Source organism: Gossypium arboreum, chromosome 12 (assembly GCF_025698485.1).
Source record: "Gossypium arboreum isolate Shixiya-1 chromosome 12, ASM2569848v2, whole genome shotgun sequence".
NCBI lineage: Eukaryota > Viridiplantae > Streptophyta > Magnoliopsida > Malvales > Malvaceae > Gossypium > Gossypium arboreum.
The window spans coordinates 62,880,329-62,894,967 of NC_069081.1; the positions used below are offsets into that span (position 1 = coordinate 62,880,329).

Consider the following 14,639-nt stretch of genomic DNA (forward strand, 5'->3'; position numbering starts at 1 on the left):
TTACGAATCAGATATCTCTCTGTACAGAGTTTCAATGACTAAGCCGTTTGTCTCTAATAAACCTAGACTCAATAATGAATCTGTACATATAAAGCATGACTTCTAATTATCTTTGTAAAATTTATGGTGAATTTCCAAATTCAAAACAGGGGATCCAGAAATTGCTCTGGCCCTATTTCAAAACAATTTAAACATCTCATAAAATATAGCTCATATACCTGTTTCTCTTCTTCCATATGAAAATAGACTCATCAAGATTTGGTTCCATAACTTATTCATTATTTAACTCCATTTCTACTATTTTTAGTGATTTTTCAAATTCACGTCACTACTGCTGTCTGAATCTATTTTATGGTAAATTTTACCTATTTCATGGTTTCCATGGATTAGCTAGTAATTTGACATACATAACACCAAATATGATCATGATTAGCCATTCCAATGGCTAATCATTACCAAGCATTTCCATACCACTCAATAACCATATCATAAGACCATATATACAAAATGATTATAATGCTATACATGCCATACTCAAAATATGCAAGCCATTATGCCAAGATGGTATACGGATAGTGTGAGCATGCCTCCGATCATTCCGCTTTCGAGCTGGCTTGTCAACACTACAAGGAATGAAAAGGAGGAAGTAAGCATAAATGCTTAGTAAGTTCACATGCAAATAGCAAGTAACATAACCATATAAGCAAACATAAAACATCATTTGCATAATCATCACCAAGACATTCATATCACATTTTCATTTATCATCTTACCATATTGTTGTTATATCGAGTTTTCAACCCGAGGGTTAAGTACATACCTGTTCAAAGTATCCATTTCACAACACTTACCAATACGTCCCTTTCATCTTGAGTATGCCTCCATTTGAGTAGAACTTTACCCGTTGAACACATCAGAATATAACTTGGATACATGGAAAGTTTGCACATAAGTGCTACATATGTAATCAAGAAATCATGTAACCCGCCCCTAAGTGAACTCGGACTCAACTCAACGAGCTCGGGTGTTCGCATCCATAAATGAACTTGGACTCAACTCAACGAGTTCGGATGCCTAGTTACATCTCACGAACTCGGACTCAACTCAACGAGTTCGGACATTTGCATCCATAAGTGAACTCGGACTCAACTCAACGAGTTCGGATGCTTAACCATCCTAGTGACATGTCACTTGTATCCTAATCTATTCCTAAGGTTCAAACAGGCTTTTTGCCTCAATCTCACATTTGCCGTCTTCCATGGAATATTGGAACCGATACTCGGTAGCAATTCATATTTATCAAGTAGTAAACATAATTTGCATATTACTCAACATTAACCACAAAGCGTAATATTTCACAATTAAAAATCAGCATATCATCATATCATTTAAATAACATAAAAACATTGAAAATAATAACTATGTTACCAACATTTACATATGAACTTACCTCGTATGCGAAAATGGCTACTTTTACCATTTCGTCCACAACTTGGTATTTTCCCCATTTTAGCCCGAATTTTAGTTTTCCTTGCTCTATCATTTAAAATATCGTCTAATTAGAACTCAAATTATTCAAATTGACCCCAAAATCATATTTTGGAAAAATTACAATTTTGCCCCTAAACTTTTGCATATTTACACTTTTGCCCCAAAGCTCGTAAATTAAACTTCAGCCTATTTTATTTTGTTTTATGACATGCTGATCATTTTTCCCTTCTATGGCAACATCAAATTCTCACTCTAACATGTACTTATGACTATTAGGTATTTTTACCGATTAAGCCCTTTTGCTAGTTTTCGCTTAAAACCAAGTAGCACAAGTTGTCTAACATAATTTAAAACCTCATATTCTATCATAAAACATAAAAGTACACAAATTTCACCTATGGTTATTTTTCCAAATATAAACCCTAGGTTAAATTATTGCTAGCATAAGCTTAATCGAGCTACCGGGACTCCAAAAACGTAAAGAACTTGAAAAATGGGGCTAGAATGGACTTACAATCGAGCTTGGAAGTTTGAAAAACCCTAGCCATGGTTTCTCCTTGCTATATTCGGCCATGGGGTTGAATATGAGCAAAATTGGCTTTTAATTTTGTATTTTAATTCATTTTACCCCTAAATGACCAAAATGCCCTTACTACTAAACTTTCCAAAAATTCCATCCATGTCCAATTTTTGTCCATAGACTTAGAAATTGGTAAAATTGCTATTTAAGACCTCCTAATTAATATTTCAAAACAATTTCATACTAGAAACTTCTAGAATGCAAGTTTTGCAAATTATTCGATTTAGTCCCTAATTTCAATTTAAGCACTTTATGCATAAAATTTCTTCACTAAATTTTCACAAAATCATGCAATCATATCATAGACCTTAAAATAATCATAAAATAAATATTTCTATCTCGAATTTTGTGGTCACGAAACCACTATTTCGACCAGGCCCAAAATCAGGATATTACAGCTTTAGACATGCCCGTGTGTTTAAACTGTGGCAAAACAGGACATACATACTGATTTAACCACACGGCCACAAGACATGCCCGTGTGCCTTGGCCATGGTCAAAACTGACTTGGGTCACACGGCCGACCACATGCTCGTGTGTCTAGCCCGTGTACCCTTCGAAATAGCCACACACACCCATGTACCAAGGTTGTGTGCCTTACACGGCCACCAGACACTCCCGTGTGTCTAGGCCATGCCCGAGACTGAATTGAATAGTTAAATTACAACAGACACACAGTCGAGACACATGCCCGTGTGCTCAATTGTGTGAGGTGAAATTAGGCTTGGTTTCAGCCACAATTTCCACCTAACACAAGCACTTCAAAACCATAACATTTTAGCATCATTTACATACATTCATAGGCAACCAAATCAATCAATTCATACATATTGCATAACATCCAAATACCATCAATTTCACTACCACAACCTAAATATACCAAAATCATTAAAACTCACATAAGTTTCAAAAGTATAATTTCATCATCTTATCACTGATACGTGATATTCGTGACAGGTTTTAAATATTTATAATTAATTGTTCTTGAAACTAACTATTATCATGATGAAGGCAAGTTTACCTATCGAATAGTAGTATAGCATTAACAAGACCAGATTGTCGAACCCAAAGGAACCAAGAGTACTAGTAATTACTTTCTTTTTATTATCTAGCCTAAAAATTAAAAGATTTATTTATCTAGACTAATTAACTAAACTAAGAGTGCATAGAGAGAAATTGAGGAAAAGCTTTTAGGAAAATTCGATTTATTAAGATAATACCCGAGGAAAAATCCACCTAGACTTCACTTGTTATTTGAGTCTAAATCAGACGATTCATTCATTTGACTTAATCCGTAGGAATCCCTAAGTTATATTATTATCTCTCTCGAGACTAATAACGTCTAACCCTAGGTTGATCTCTAGGCATGCAATCAAATCTGCTTAATTATGACAAATTTACTCTTAGATAGGGACTTTTGCTCCTCTGAATAAGTGCATTAACTCGAATCAATATCCTGGAATATTAAGACAAGAACTAAGAACACATAATTAAGAACAAGTCAAAAATTTATCATACAATTCAGATAATAATAACAAGATCCGTCTTAGGGTTCACTCCCCTTAGGTATTTAGGGGGTTCAGTTCATAATTATAAGAGAAAACATCTTAGAAGAATAATGAATACATTACATAAAGAAAATCCAAAACCCCTGAATGGAAACTAAAGGGAGATCTTCAGTCTTGACGATGAATCCAGCTTCTAAGATGGATCAATCGGCCTCTCTTGAGTAATTCCTTGCCTCCTACTCCGTGTGTGTGTTCTAAGTGCCTCCTCAGGTATTTAAATAGGCTTTAGAATGCCTAAGAGCCCTCGAAAGTGGCCTTTTCTGAATAGGACTATACTTGGGCTTGACAGGGACCCGCTCATGTGACACGCCTGTGTGCGATTGCTCCAGCCCGTGGTCAAGGCTGTTAAATAGGCACAGGTGTGTAGTCTCCCTCTGGAAGTCGTGCTTCAATCCTACCAAATGGACACGGCTGTGTAGCTTACTCGTGTGAGGAAGTCCAGGCCATGTTGATTTCCCATGTGGGTCCATTTTCTCCGCTTTCGACCCGTTTTTCGCTCTTTTTACTCTCCTAAGCTCACCTAAGTATAAAACATGAAATTAAAGAATTAGGAGCATCGAATTCACCAAATCTAAGGAGAAACCATCCATAAATGTGCTAATCATGGGATAAAAATATGTATGGATTACGGTTTATCAAATACCCCCACACTTAAGCGTTTGCTTGTCCTCAAGCAAAAGCCTCAACTCACAATCAAAATAAATTCTTCTCAATTTATAATCCCTATAAATAATATCTCAAAATAATCCATAAGTAATCATACATTGAAAATTCAACTAAAAGGACATCAAAGTTTCAAACATTCCAAGTTATGCATTTTATCACGACAACATAGGTGTCCTCCCTCATCTTAGTAATCACCTTTGATCAAAATATCACAGAGTTTAACATCCTCACTAAAGATTCACTCAAATCACTCGAGGTGTTTAAGGACATCAAATAAAGCACTCATTAGTCAATATGAAATGTTATTACTATAGGCTTGCATGAAAATCATATCTCCACCACTATATGTTGAGATGATACATAAATCAAAAAGGTCTTTAGAGGGTTGTAACGTGGCTTTGGTTAGAGGGTGTGGTCACAAGCTGAAAGAAAAGGTTAGAGCCGAGATTAATTTAAAAAAATCACCTAACTAGAAAAATAACTAATTATCAGTTGAATACAAATGATCTTCTTCTCAGAATATGGAATTAACACTCAAGCTCAAAAACGACGAATTACTACTAATATGTTTGTAAGTAATGTTTTTTTTAAGAACAAGTCAAATAACATAGAACTTAATTATTGCAATGAAGAATAAAACATAGCTAAGCAATTAGTTGAAATCAAATCTCAAAAAAAATAGGTATCAAATTAGGGGATTTCAACAATAATGGGTTATGAGTTAATATTAAGGGTAAATCAATTAATGGCTTGTTAGGCTCAAAGGGGTTCATTAAGGGTTAATTATGAAGGTAGGCTTTTGTGGAGTGAGTGGGTTAAACCTAAGTGCCTTTATCATCTCGACATATCAAATCAAATGGTGTGGTCTTGACATGCATAATCAAGCAAGTTCTAGAATAACAAATCAATAATGACGCACTCATAATAAAAGTGAGCATGAAATAAATAACATATGCTCTAAAGGCTCAAGATCTCACAAAAATTATGGCTTTTTGATGTTTAAACTTGTGAATTTCAACTCAAGATAATATCTAAACTTGGGGAAACAACCTAAAAAATTTTTAATTCTCAAAAATCAACATATCATGCTTGATTCCCTAATGTCTTAAAGTTTAAATCATCAATGCATAAATGCCTATGTTTTAATTCAAGATATATCAATAAAAATCATAACTTAATCAAAATTCATTCTAATAGTGGTATGAGAAGATCACATGAAAACAAGACAAAATTCAGGGATTCCTGATAATGATATAAAATACCCCCCACACTTAAGATGTACATTGTCCTCAATGTACAAGGATAGATATATTGAAAAATATATATCTATAATCATAAGATAGGGAGAGAATTGAAACTTCCTGAATGATGAATGAACTCCTTGAATTGGAGTTATGGAGAATAATCAGCCAAGGCAATGATGAGAGTGGAGGAGGATACTCCGGTGGTGGTAGAGGTTCATTAGTACATAAGTCCTGTGCCAAAAGAATGTTATATCTGGTAGTAGCTATGGTTGTGGTCGAGCAGGACATGGTAGTCATAGAGAACCTTTTCCAGTGTAGTTTTTAGTTCCTATGTGATGATGAGCTTTGGAGCTCTTTATAACTGTGATAAAATCAAGAACTTTTTAGGAAATATAAGGAAGCATAATTACTCGTAATGAAATAGCCGAATAAAAATTATAAAATCCCAAGATAAAATAGTATTAAAGGAAATAAAAAGTAATTTCAAAATATAAAGATAAAAATAAAATTAAAAAAAGGTTTTTATAAAGAAATTGGGGCACACGGCCGTGTCAGCCTGTACGTTTTGTGGCTTTCGAAATTGGGCGCACTAGTGAACACGGCCATGTTGTACGGTCGCGTCATTCTTTGTTCGCTTCTCTCACAGCTGTGTATGTAGGCGGATGCCCGTGTTGTTTTAACAGGCTCGACCATGGTCGTGCCGCACGCCCATGTTAATTTGGTAGGATTGCCTACGGCCATGTCGCACGACCCTGGCAACTTACTGGATCCCGTGTTGGAGAAACATTTTTTCTCTATTTTCACACAGCCGTATCGTAAGGCTGTTTTTCCTCCCGTGGTACGTGTACGGCCTACGGCACACCCCTGTGCCTGGCCGTATGGTTCTGGAAATCTTGTGTTCACTAACTCAGTTAGTGAATTAAATGTTAAAGACTAAAATTTAAAAGGAGTTAACATCGTTAGTGCTCGGGTTACCTCCCGAGAAGCACTTATTTATAGTCTAAGCTTGACTTACCTTTCTGTTGCATGGTCATGGTGGTGCGAGGAGTTTAGACTCCTCATCCCTGCTATCAATTTTATCAACATAAGGTTTAAGACGAGTACTGTTTACCTTAAAAGTGCCAAATTTGGGATGAATTACCTCGACTGTTCCATATGGGAAAATACTGAGTACCGTAAGAGGGATTGCTCCGTTAGGTTCGGAAGTGGCAATACGAGGGTCTGCTGCATCTAGTAGTACTTTGTCTCCAACCTTAAGTTGATTTGGTGAGATATTGAGCTCCTCATGGAGTGGTTTTGGTTTATTGTGTGTCCTCGGTTTATGTGTCCACCATTCATCTAGTTCCTCAATTTGCAGCCTTCGTTCTTCATAGATAGGTCCTTTGTTGTTATTTAAACATGATTCAAGTGTGCTATTTGAACGTGTTTCTTGCCAGGAAGGTTTCACCACATGATCTGTTTTAATAGTATGATTTATACAACCACCTTCAGTGTTCGATGCGCTACTCAAATTAATAGCTTGAAGGGTGACTGTTTCGTCTCCCACACGAAGTGTGAGTTCACCTGTGCTAACATTAATTATTTTCTAGCAGTTGCTAAAAAGGGCCTCCCTAAAATTAAAGGAACGTTAATATCCTCTATGTCTAAAACAACGAAATCAACTGGGAATATAAATTTGTCAATTTTAACGAGTACATCTTTAATAATACCCCTAGGAAATTTGATTGTTTTATCGGCTAATTGAATACTCATCCTAGTTTGTTTGGGTTTCCCAAGACCTAGTTGTTTAAACATTTTATAAGGCATCACATTGATACTAGCCCCTAAATCAGCAAAAGTATTATTAACATCTAAGCTACCAATTAAACAAGGAATCATAAAACTCCCTTGATCTTTTAATTTGTTGGCCAGCTTATTTTGTAGTATGACTGAGCGAACCGCATTTAGTTCCACATGCAACGCTTTATCCAACTTCCGTTCATTTGTTAAAAGCTCCTTTAAGAATTTGACTGCGTTCGGCATCTGCGAAAGAGCTTCAATAAATGGTAAGTTAATATGTAATTTCTTTAAAAGTTTAAGGAATTTACCGAATTGTTCATCGAAGTGGTCTTTCCTTGTCGCATTTGGGTATGGTACACGTGGTTTGTACTCTTTACTTGCCTGTTTTTGGTCATTATGGTCCACCTCACCTTTACCCTTACTTACCACAGTTTCTTACCTCGATTCTGGTTCAGGTGCAACTAGCCCTTCTTCATCTTGAATGGTAATTACGTTGAGTTGTTCCCTTGGGTTAGATTTAGTGTTACTCGGCAGGCTACCTTATGGTCGTTTAGATATTAATTTGGTGAGCTGTCCTATATGAGTTTCAAGCCCTTGGATCGATGCTTGTTGATTCTTAAATGTTGTCTCGGTATTCTAAAAATGAGTTTCTGACACCGAGATGAATTTTGTTAGCATCTCCTCAAGGTTTGGTTTTTCCTCTTGTTGGTAGTGTGGTTGTCAGAAGCCTGGAGGAGGTGGTGGTCTCTAATTTCCTTGGCCTCCCCATGAAAAATTTGGGTGGTTCCTCCAACCCGCATTGTAAGTGCTACTATAAGAATTATTTTGAGATCGATGATTATTACCCATGTATTTTAACTGCTCGTTCTCTATGTTGTGGCCATAGGTTGGGTATTCTGAATTGCTTGATCCACCTCCACTTGCTTCGCACTGCATTACTGGGTGACCCTATGAAGAACCAAGAAAATCGTCAATATTTTTATTCAAAAGTTCTACCTAATTAGAGAGCATGATGACTGAATCGACATTAAAAATGGCAGCTGTTTTCATTGGCTTTGTCCTCATGACTTGCCACTGATAATTATTCAGTGACTTCTCTTCTATAAATTCATAAGCATCCTCAGGTGTCTTATTATTGATAGTTCCACCAGCAGCTGCATCAATCATCTATCTAGTTGAAGGATTCAGGCCATTGTGAAATGTTTGAACTTGTAGCCAGAGTGGTAACCCATGGTGAGGGCACCTTCGCAAAAGGTCCTTGTATCTCTCCCATGCATCAGAGAGTGTTTCTAAATCCATCTGCACAAAAGAGAAGATATCATTACGTAATTTGCCTATTTTAGCTGGCAGAAAATATTTTAATAAAAATTTTTCGGTCATTTGTTCCTAAGTAGTGATTGACCCTCATGGTAATGAGTTCAACCACTGTTTAGCTTTGTTCCTCAATGAAAAAGGGAATAACCGAAGGCAAATGGCATTATCAGAAATGCCATTGATTTTAAAAGTGTCGCAAAATTCTAAGAAATTTGCCAAATGAGCGTTTGAGTCCTCGTCCTACAAACCATCAAACTAAACAAACTGTTGGATCATTTGAATGGTGTTAGGTTTCAGTTCAAAATTATTCGCAGCAACAGCAGGCCTATCTATGCTCGATTCAGTTCCTGTTAAAGAAGGTTTAGCATAATCATACATAGTACGCAGAATAGGATTCTGATTTACTGGATAGCGGCAATCGTAAGAGGTAGCGAATTTTCTTGGTTTTCAGCCATCTCCTCGGTTATGGTTGAAGTATCGTCCTCTTGCTCTTCCTCTGTGTATCGTAAGCTTTGCCTTATTTCTCTTCGGTTTCTGTGAACTGTGTGATCGATCTTACTATCAAACAGTAATGGTCCCGACGGGTTTCTTCTAGTCATACACTACAAAAACCTGCCAGGATTGAATAAAAGAAAATATTAGAAAAGAAAATAAAAATTTAAATTCTAAATAAAGTAAAATGGCTAAAGTAATAAAAATCGAGTGTTACTAATATCTTAATTCCCCGACAACGACTCCAAAAACTTGATACATGATATTCGTGACAGGTTTTAGAAATTTATAATTAATCATTCTTGAAACTAACTATTATCACGATGAAAGCAAGTATACCTATCGAACAGTAGTATAGCTTTAGCAAGACCAGATTGTCGAACCCAAAGGAACCAAGAGTACTACTAATTTCTTTCTTTTTATTATCTAGCCTAAAAATTAAGGGATTTGTTTATCTAGAGTAATTAACTAAACTAAGAGTGCACAGAGAGAAATTGGGGAAAAGCTTTTGTGAAAATTCGATTTATTAAGACAATACCCAAGGAAAAATCCACCTAGACTTCACTTGTTATTTGACTCTGAATCAGATGATTCATTCATTTAACTTGATCCGTAAGAATCCCTAAGTTATATTATTATCTCTCTCGAAACTAATAACGTCTAACCATAGGTTCATTAATTGAAACTCTTTCTAATTAATGCCCTAGTGTTGCATTAACTCGATCTATGGATCCCCTTATTAGGTTTCACCCTAATCCAGCAAACTCTTATCACGCTATCTCTAGGAGTGCAATCAACTCCACTTAATTATGACAAATTTACTCTTAGACAGGGACTTTTTCTCCTCTAAATAAGCGCATTAACTTGAATCAATATCCTGGAATATTAAGACAAGAATTAAGAGCACATAATTAAGAACAAGTCAAATATTTCTCACACAATTCAGATAATAATAACAAGATCCGTCTTAGGTTTCATTCCCCTTAGGTATTTAGGGGGTTTAGTTCATATTTATAAGAGAAAACATCTCAGAAGAATAATGGATACAAAACATAAAGAAAACCCAAAACCCCTGAATGAAAATTGAAAGGAGATCTTCAGTCTTAACGATGAATCCGGATTCTGAGATGGATCAATCGGCTTCCCTTTAGTAATTCCTTGCCTCCTACTCCGTGTGCGTGTGCTAAGTGCCCCCTCAAGTATTTAAATAGCCTTTAGAATGCCTAAGAGCCCTCAAAAGTGGCCTTTTCTGAATAGGACTATACTAGGGCTTGACAGGGACACGCTCATGTGACACGCTGGTGTGCGATTGCTCCAACCCATGGTCAAGGCTGTTAAATAGGCACGGGTGTGTAGTCTCCTTGTGGAAGTCGTGCTTCGATCCTACCAAATAGACACGGCCGTGTGGCTTACCCATGTGAGTAAGTCCAGGCCGTGTTGATTTCCCATGTGGGTCCATTTTCTCTGTTTTCGGCCTGTTTTTTGCTTTTTTTACTCTCCTATGTTCACCTAAGTATAAAACATGAAATTAAAGAATTAGGAGCATCAAATTCACCAAATCTAAGGAGAAACCATCCATAAATGTGCTAAGCATGGGATAAAAATATGTATTGATTATGGTTTCTCAATCACCTATTTCATACCACAAAACTTGCCAATTCAACATCCCATATTTGAACCATCACATGAACATTATAAACATCACATTTCTACTTATCAAACATACCAATTAAATCAACTTAATAGGCCATACATACCATTATTTACAAGCCAAATCTCATGGCTAATCACAGTACAAAACATACCAAAATGGCACTAACCTATACTATATACACAACTCTCAAAACGGTGCCAAAATAGATGTCCGATAGTGTGAGTGAGTCACTGACGATCCCTGGATTCGAGCTAGTTTTATAACACTGTAAAACAGAGAACATTTCACACAGTAAGCTTTAAAGCTTAGTAAGTTCATGATATAACACATTTAACTCATCAATTAAAATAAAATTCTATCGATTAGCTAACACTTAATGCAACTCATGTCATCATTCATTTACATAACCTTTCATCTATTTCATACTCAATACCATCAACCACATAGGTTCTGTACATACCTGTATCATTACGTTCTTATCTATTACATTTATCACTTCGATGCTCGATGCACTACTTCATTCGATCATACTTGAAAATTCGATGAACTCGCACACTTAGTGCCAATTAATTAGCTGAAGCTATAGTAATATCACACACTTAGTGCCATTTCATTAAACCAAACCTATATTAGTATCGCACACATAGTGCCATTTATTCAGCCATTGCTGTTATATTCTCGCACACTCAGTGCCATTTTTAATAGCAGTAGCTATTTCATCTCTCGCACACTTAGTGCCTCAAATTTGATTCATATTTCACATACTCCAACTTCTAAATCTCATTTCTATTTATTTCATCACATACAAACTTTATACAAACAATATATATTATACACGAACTTACCTCGGACGTAAAAATGATGATATTAGTCGATCAATCAAGCACTTTGTTTTTGCCTTGATCTAGGTCTGAATTTCTCCTTTCTTTATCTATATGTATTCAAAATTACCTCATTTAATCACCAACACATTCAATTTAATCCATAAACAATAGTTAGGGCATTTTACAAGCTTAATAATTTAATTAAGTTTTATGTAGTCATTATATACTAGGCCCAAAACCCCTACATACATGCATATGGCCCACTAGGCCCAATCTCATTTATATGGCCCATCAGGCCCAATTCGCATTCATATGGCCCGTTAGGCCCAGTCTCATTTATATGGCCCATCTGGCCCAAATCACATTATATCCATGCTCACACACAAATTCTCTATCACATAGCATCACTTATCAAATTTTGCCTATTATGGGCCCAACAGCTCATCGGGCCTATTTAGCCCATTCTGGCCTATTTGGCCTATTCACGATCCAAGTCCATGGAATTGATCATGGGCCTCAGGCAACCTATTGGTCTCGCCCTTATGAGTGTTCATGCACTCACAAGACTACAGTAGCCAAACTTTCGGCTTTTGGCATTTTGGCTTTTCGGCATTTCGGCTTTTGTCGATCTACTTGTGTGTGCAGTGTAAGTACACACCTGGTAAGTAAGCGTGCTTTGATTCCCTTAGTCACCAACCTACAAATGATATCACCCTTCAATTAATCACATGCTTAATACAAATCTTTACTAAAACTGAAACCTCACTTTAACCTTACCTTGCGTGATAAGTATAACAACCTCTTCCTAAATCACTAACCACGATCAACTCCTAGATCTGCTCCAATCTTAACTATTAAAACTAGAATAATAGGTGACTCGTATCCAACACAATTCCCCTTACCTTAACTATGAACATTCAGCCACCTTAGCCAATGGGAGAGGAATACTTACCAAAACTACAACTAGCTAAAGAGCAATTTCAGCAGAGAGCTAAGATCCGAGATCCGTTACTAAATCCCTACCATAGTTGATTAGAAAGTTTAATGCCCCCACGCCCGAGACCGTCATCGGAGTCGAGCTTGAGGTGTTACCGAACATAATTTATCAAATTAAGAACTTCGAACCATTTGTTTCTACATTCACAGCTTTCTAGTTACATGCGTCACAGTTACATGAAAAATCATATCTCGAGTTACGAAACTCGAAATCAAGATCCATAAATTTTCCATAAATCTAGACTCATATATCTATTTACTAAATGTTTTGTAGAATTTTTTGTTGGGTCAATTAGTACAGTTTATTAGTTAAAGTTTCCCCTGTTTTAGGACTTGGCTGGACTGACCTCTGTTTACTACGAACCATATATCTCTCTGTGAAAAATTTATATGACTGTGCCGTTTGTTTATCCTGAATATAGACTCAATAAGGATTCCAATAATATAAAATACAACACCTAATTAGTTTTGTAAAATGTATGGTGAATTCCTAAAGTTGGAACAAGGGATCCAGAAATCACTCTGGCCCTATTTCACAAAAATTCAAATATCTTTTAACATATAATTCCTTTACCTGTTTCGTTTGTTTTATGTGAAAATAGACCTATTGGGATTAAATTTTATATTTAATCCATCACCAAATTCGATTTCTATGATTTTTAGTAAATTTTCAAACTCACATCAGTGTTGCTGCAATGTTCTGTTTATGGCAAATTTCATCTTTTCATGAGTTTTTATGGACTAGATAACCTATTAACTTTCCATGACATCAAACATGGTCTAAATTAGTCATTTCCATGACCTATCATTATCAAGCATTTTCTCAACCAAATCACCGCCATATCACAAAATTATTTACATGAAATAGGTATATTGCTAAACATGCCATACTTAAGTTTTACAAGCCATTGACCAAAAAATGTCCTTCAGATAGTGTGATCGAACCTTCGACCTGTCCCGATTCCCGAGCCGGCTTGTTCAAAACTACAGTGAATAAAAAGAAGGGAGTAAGCATAAATGCTTAGTAAGTTCATATGCAAATAACAAGTAACATAACAATACAATTATACCAAACAACCTTAGCATAGTATCACCAAAACATATATCACATTTCTAAACATCATTCTTCATCTTACCACCTTATCGTTGTTGTATCTATTTTCAACCCGAGGGTTAAATACATACCTGTCCAAAGTGTCCATTTCACAACACTTACCAAAGCGTCACTTGCATCTTAAGTGTTCTTCCATTTCACTAGAAATTTTACCCGTTGAACACATCGGAATATAACTCGGATACATGGATAATTTGCACATAAGTGCCACATATGTAATCAAGAAATCATGTAACCTGCCCCTATGTGAACTCGGACTCAACTCAACGAGCTCAGGTGTTCGCATCCATAAGTGAACTCGGACTCAACTCAACGAGTTCAGATGCCTAGTTACATCTCACGAACTCGGACTCAACTCAACGAGTTCGAACATTCGCATCCGTAAGTGAACTCGGACTCAACTCAACGACTTCGGATGCTCAACCATCCTAGTGACATGTCACTTGTATCCTAATCTATTCCTAAGGTTCAAACGGGATTTTCATCGAACACATATCCTTGCCATCTTCTGTAAAATACCGAAACCAATACTCGGTAGCACTTTATATTTAACAAATAATACACATAATTTGCATTTTATTCGAAAATAACCACAAAGCATATATTTCATGATAAAAATCAGCACATCATATAATTAACATCAATAACTTATAAATAACAATTATGCTACATTATTCACACATGAACTTACCTTGGTACCAAAATATAATGATTTTGCAATTTAGTCCACAATCTTTTCTTTTCCTCGATTAGGGTCGATTCCACGTCTTTCTTGATTATGAAGCTTGAAAGTTGAAGAAACCCTAGCTGTGGAGAGAGGGAGCATTCGGAAGCAACTAAGGAAGATGATAACCAATTTTGTGTTATTTTTCCCTTTTTATTTCATTTAATATCCAAATGACCAAAATGCCCCTCCT

The 14,639-nt window shown here is 36.1% G+C and overlaps 1 non-coding gene across 1 annotated transcript; it reads left to right on the forward strand.

Moving 5' to 3' along the window:
* The first annotated feature begins 8,553 nt into the window (after nucleotides 1-8,553).
* LOC128285774 (small nucleolar RNA R71) lies at nucleotides 8,554-8,660 on the forward strand. Its single transcript, XR_008276324.1, has one exon. It is a non-coding gene; the product is annotated as a small nucleolar RNA R71 (small nucleolar RNA).
* The last annotated feature ends 5,979 nt before the right edge of the window (nucleotides 8,661-14,639 follow it).